General features: G+C 45.4%; 1 long non-coding RNA gene across 1 annotated transcript; it reads left to right on the top strand.

Moving 5' to 3' along the window:
* The first annotated feature begins 4118 nt into the window (after nt 1–4118).
* LOC137315439 (uncharacterized) lies at nt 4119–5511 on the top strand. The gene is made up of 3 exons (XR_010961438.1): nt 4119–4247; nt 5127–5287; nt 5460–5511. It is a non-coding gene; the product is annotated as an uncharacterized lncRNA (long non-coding RNA).
* The last annotated feature ends 213 nt before the right edge of the window (nt 5512–5724 follow it).

The following is a 5724-nucleotide window of genomic DNA, read 5'->3' as shown; positions in this document are numbered from 1 at the left end:
TAGCGAAGGTAAACGTTGGTCCCTTAGAGGCTGAGACGGGAGAAATTATAATGGGGATAATTTCAAAATTTGCAGATCACACAAAGCTTGCAAGTATAGTTAGGAGTGAGGAGGATGGTAATAGACTTCAAGAGGACATATACAGGCTGGTGAAATGGGCGGACACATGGAACATGAAATTTAACGCAGAGATGTGATACATCTTGGCAGGAAGAATGAGGAGAGGCAATGTGAACTAAATAGTACAATTCTAAAGGGGATGCAGGAACAGATAGACTTGGGGGTGTATGTAAACAAATGTTTGAAGGTTGCAGGACTGGTTGAGAAACCGGTTTAAAATTATAGAGGCATCGAGTATAAAAACAAGGAGGTTGTTTCCATAGGACCAGGAGGAGGCCGTTCAGCCTCTCGAACCTGTTATGCAGTAACAGCAGGAGACCATTCAGCCCCTCAAGCCCATTATACAGGAACAGGAGTAGCCATTCAGCCCCTCAAACCTGTTGCACAGGAACAGGAGGAGGCCGTTCAACCCCTCGAGCCTGTTACACAGGAACAGGAGGAGGCCATTCAGTCCATCGAGTCTGTTACAAAGGAACAGGAGGAGGCCATTCAGCCCCTCGAGCCGCTGACACAGAACAGGAAGAGGCCTTTCAGCCCCTCGAGCCTGTTATACAGGAAGAGGAGAAGGCCATTCAGCGACTGTAATATGTTTTGTAGAAACAGGAGGAGGCCATTAAGACCATCGGTCCTGTAACATGGGAACAGAAAAAGGCCATTCAGTGCGTCGAGCCTGTTACACTGTAACAGCAGGGGACCATTCAGTCTCTTGAACCTTTAACTCAAGAACAGAAGCTCACCATTCATCCCCAGGAGTCTGTTACACAGGAACAGGGGGAGGCCATTCATCCCCTGGAGTCTGTTACACCGGAACAGGAGGAGGCCATTCATCCCCTGGAGTCTGTTACATAGGAACAGGAGGAGGCCATTCAGTCCCTGGAGTCTGTGACACAGGAACAGGAGGAGGCCATTCTGCCCCTGGAGTCTGTTACATAGGAACAGGAGCAGGCTATTCTGCCCCTGGAGTCTGTTACACCGGAACAGGAGGAGGCCATTCATCCCCTGGAGTCTGTGACACAGGAACAGGAGGAGGCCGTTTATCCCCTGGAGTCAGTTACATAGGAACAGGAGGAGGCCATTCATCCCCTGGAGTCTGTTAGATAGGAACAGGAGGAGGCCATTCAGCCCCTGGAGTCTGTTACACAGGAACAGGAGGAGGCCATTCAGTCCCTGGAGTCTGTTACACAGGAACAGGAGGAGGCCATTCAGCCCCTGGAGTCTGTTACACAGGAACAGGAGGAGGCCATTCATCCCCTGGAGTCTGTTACACAGGAACAGGAGGAGGCCATTCAGCCCCTGGAGTCTGTTACACAGGAACAGGAGGAGGCCATTCAGTCCCTGGAGTCTGTTACACAGGAACAGGAGGAGGCCATTCAGTCCCAGGAGTCTGTTACATAGGAACAGGAGGAGGCCATTCAGCCCCTGGAGACTGTTACACAGGAACAGGAGGAGGCCATTCAGCCCCTGGAGACTGTTACACAGGAACAGGAGGAGGCCATTCAGCCCCTGGAGACTGTTACATAGGAACAGGAGGAGGCCATTCAGCCCCTGGAGACTGTTACATAGGAACAGGAGGAGGCCATTCAGCCCCTGGAGTCTGTTACACAGGAACAGGAGGAGGCCATTCAGCCCCTGGAGTCTGTTACACAGGAACAGGAGGAGGCCATTCAGCCCCTGGAGTCTGTTACACAGGAACAGGAGGAGGCCATTCAGCCCCAGGAGTCTGTTACACAGGAACAGGAGGAGGCCATTCAGCCCCTGGAGTCTGTTACATAGGAAGGAGGAGGCCATTCATCCCCTGGAGTCTGTTACACAGTAAAAGGAGGAAGCCATTCGGCCCTTCGAGTCTGTTACACAGGAAGGAGGTGTTCATTCAGTCCCTCGAGCCCGTTATACAAGAACAAGAGGAGGCCGTTCAGACCCTCGAGCCTGTTACAGATGGACAGGCGGAGGCCATTAAGCACGTCCGGCCTGTTACACAGGAATGGGAGGCCATTCAACACCTCGACCCTGTTACACTGGAACTGGAGGAGGCCATCCAGCCCCTCGAGCCTTTTACACAGGAACAGCGAGACGCCATTCAGCCCCTCGAGCCTGTTACACAGGAAGAGGAGGAGGCCATTAAAACCCTCCGGCCTGTAATGGTAGGGGACCATTCAGTCCTTTGAGCCTTTAACTCAAGAACAGGAGCAGGCCATTCAGCCACTGGAGTCTGTTACACAGGAACGGGAGGAGGCCATTCAGTCCCTGGAGACTGTTACATCGGAACAGGAGGAGGCCATTCAGGCCCTGGAGTCCATTACATAGGAAGACGAGGCCATTCAGCCCCCTCGAGCTTGTTATACAGGAACAGGAGGAGGCCATTAAGCCTGCGTGAGCCCATTACAAAGGAACAGGTGGACATTCTACCCGTGCAGCCTGTTACACAGGCACTGGAGGAGGCCATTAAGCCCCTCCAGCCTTTAACAGAGGAAAAGGAAGACGACGTTCAGCCCCCTCGAGCCTGTTATACAGGAACAGGAGGAGGCCATTCAGGCCCTGGAGTCCATTACATAGGAAGACGAGGCCATTCAGCCCCCTCGAGCCTGTTATACAGGAACAGGAGGAGGCCATTAAGCCTGCGTGAGCCCATTACAAAGGAACAGGTGGACATTCTACCCGTGCAGCCTGTTACCCAGGAACTGGAGGAGGCCATTAAGCCCCTCCAGCCTTTTACAGAGGAACAGGAAGACGACGTTCAGCCCCTCGAGCCTGTTGGATAGGAACAGGAGGAAGCCAGTCAGGCCTTCGAGCCTGTTATACAGGAACAAGAGGAAGCCAGTCAGCTACTGGAGACTTTTACATAGGAGCAGGAGGGAGGCCTTTCAGCCACTGTTGCACAGAAACCGGAGGCCAGTTTGCTTCTGGAGCCTGTTACATAGGAGCAGGTATGGACCATTCAGTCCGTCTGGCCTGGTACCAGGAATAGGACGTGGCTATTCAACACCTCGAGCCTGTTACATAGCAACAGTTGGAAGCCATTCAGCCCCTCGAGCCTGTTACGTAGGAACAGGAGGATGCAATTCAGCCCCTCGAGGAAATTATTTAAAATAAGACGAGGTCATTCAACCCCTCGAGCGTGTTACACGTCAGAAGCAGACTTCAGGGGGACACAGACAGATTGTTGAAATGGGCAGACACATGGCAGATGCAATTTTACACGGATAAGTGTGAAGTGATGCACTTTGGGTGGAACAAGATGGAGAGACAATATAATCTAAATGTTATTTTGAGGGAGGTGGAAGAACAGAGGGACATGGGGGTGCATGTTGACAAATCTTTGAAGGTGACAGGGCAAGTTGGTAATGCGGTTTAGAAAGCACCAGGGATAATTGGCTGAGTAAATAGAGACATTGAATACAAAAACAAGGAAGCCTTGCGAAACCTTTACAAATCACTGGTTAGGCCCCAGCTGGAGTATTGTGTACAATTCTGGGCATCACACTTTAGGAAGAATGGCAAGGTCTTGAAGAGGGTGCAGAGGAGATTTACCAGGATGATACCAGGGGTGAGGGACTTCAGTTATGCGGAGAGATTGGAGAAGCTGGGATTGTTCTCCTTAGAGCAGAGAAGGTTATGGGGAGATCTAATAGAGGTGGTCAAAATTATTAGGGGTTTTGACAGAGCAAATAGGGAGAAACTTTTCCTTTGGCAACTTGGTCAGTGACCAGAGGGCATAGATTTAAAATAATTTTCAAACGAACTAGAGGGGAATTGAGGAGAAATCTTTTCACGCAAATGTTTATGAAGATCCAGAACGCAATTGCTGAAAGGAACTTCCAAAATGTAATTGGACATGTACTTGAAGAGGAATAAATGGACGGGTGATGGGGATAAAAGTGTCAGTAATAGTGTTGTTAATAAACACTGGGGATTTACACTGATTCCTGTTATTTCTCTCTCTCTCTCTCTGATCCCGTGCATGTGGGATGTCAGTCCCACAGATTCTTGTTCCAAGGATCTCTCCTCCACTCTCAGTACAAACCGTTACTGACGGATCTGAACCTGGGTATTAATAAACCGGGAGATTCAGGAGTGAAACTACTGTCTGCGGCTCTGAGGAACCCGGACTGTAAAATCCAGAAACTGCAGTAAGTATCAGACTGTTTGAGATTGTGCTTATAATAACTGGATGAGTAACACTGTACATTAATATTAGTGTCAGTAACAGTGTTAGTAATAAACATTGCACAATATTATTAGTATCAGTAATAGTGTTATTAATAAACATTGCACATTATTATTAGTACAAGCAATATTGCTTTAATAAACACTGTACATTATTATTAGTATCAGTAATAGTGTTATTAATAAACACTGCACATTATTTTTAGTATCAGTAATAGAGTTATTAAAGAACACTGTACATATTATCAGTATCAGTAATAGCGTTATGAATAAAAACTGTACAATATTATTAGTATGAGTAATAGTGTTATTAATAAGCCCTGTACATTGTTATAAGTATCAGTAATAGTGTTACTAATAAACACTGTGCATTATTATTAGTACCAGTATCAGTGTTATTAATAAACATTGTGCAATATTATTAGTACCAGTATTAGCGTTATTAATAAATACTGTACATTATCATTAGTATCAATAAGTGTCATTAATAAACACTGTAGATTATTAGTATCAGTAATAGTGTTATGAATAAACAGTGCACATTATCATTAGTATCAATAAGTGTCATTAATAAACACTGTGCATTATTAGTACCAAGAATAGTGTTATTATTAAAGACAGTAGATTAACATTAATATTAGTAATAGTGGTATTAATAAAGACTGTAGATTATCATTAATATCAGTAATAATGTTATTAATAAACACTATACATTACTATTAGTATCAGTAAGAGTGTTATTAATAAACACTGCACATTATTTTTAGTATCACTAATAGTGTTATCAATAAACATTGGGGATTCACTCTGATTCCTGTTATTTCTCTCTCTCTGATCCCCAGTCTGGATGGTGTCGGTCTCACAGATTCTTGTACCGAGGATCTCGTCTCCGCTCTCAGTACAAACCGGTCACAGACGGATCTGAACCTGAGATTAAACTCCTTCACAGACCGATCTGTCCCTGCTCCCTCATACTGACCCGCAGGAGTCTGGAGCGGATCTGGTGAGTGTTTGTGTTAATGTTTAATGTAATAAATAAAATATCAATGGGATTCAGTCCCTTTTATGGGTAATATTTGTCTGTAATTATTATTGAAATATTAACCCCAGTCTCCCTGTTATTTACACTGTTGTTCAATCTGTTTATTTCCTGTTTAATCTTTAATCTGTTTCAGGCTGTGGGGGAATCAGTTCAGTTCAAACGGAGAGAATCAGCTCAAGTCAATGCAGGAATCCAGACCCGGACTGAGTGTGAAAGTGTGAACATTTCAATTTATAACCATTCCTGGTCTCATTGTATGAACATTTCAATTTATAACCATTCCTGATCTCATTATATGAACATTTCAATTTATAACCATTCCTGGTCTCATTGTATGAACATTTCAATTTATAACCATTCCTGATCTCATTATATGAACATTTCAATTTATAACCATT

Source organism: Heptranchias perlo, unplaced genomic scaffold (assembly GCF_035084215.1).
Source record: "Heptranchias perlo isolate sHepPer1 unplaced genomic scaffold, sHepPer1.hap1 HAP1_SCAFFOLD_55, whole genome shotgun sequence".
Taxonomy (NCBI): domain Eukaryota; kingdom Metazoa; phylum Chordata; class Chondrichthyes; order Hexanchiformes; family Hexanchidae; genus Heptranchias; species Heptranchias perlo.
The sequence above is the reverse complement of the archived record's forward strand: the minus strand, read 5'-3'. Positions and strand labels throughout refer to the sequence as shown.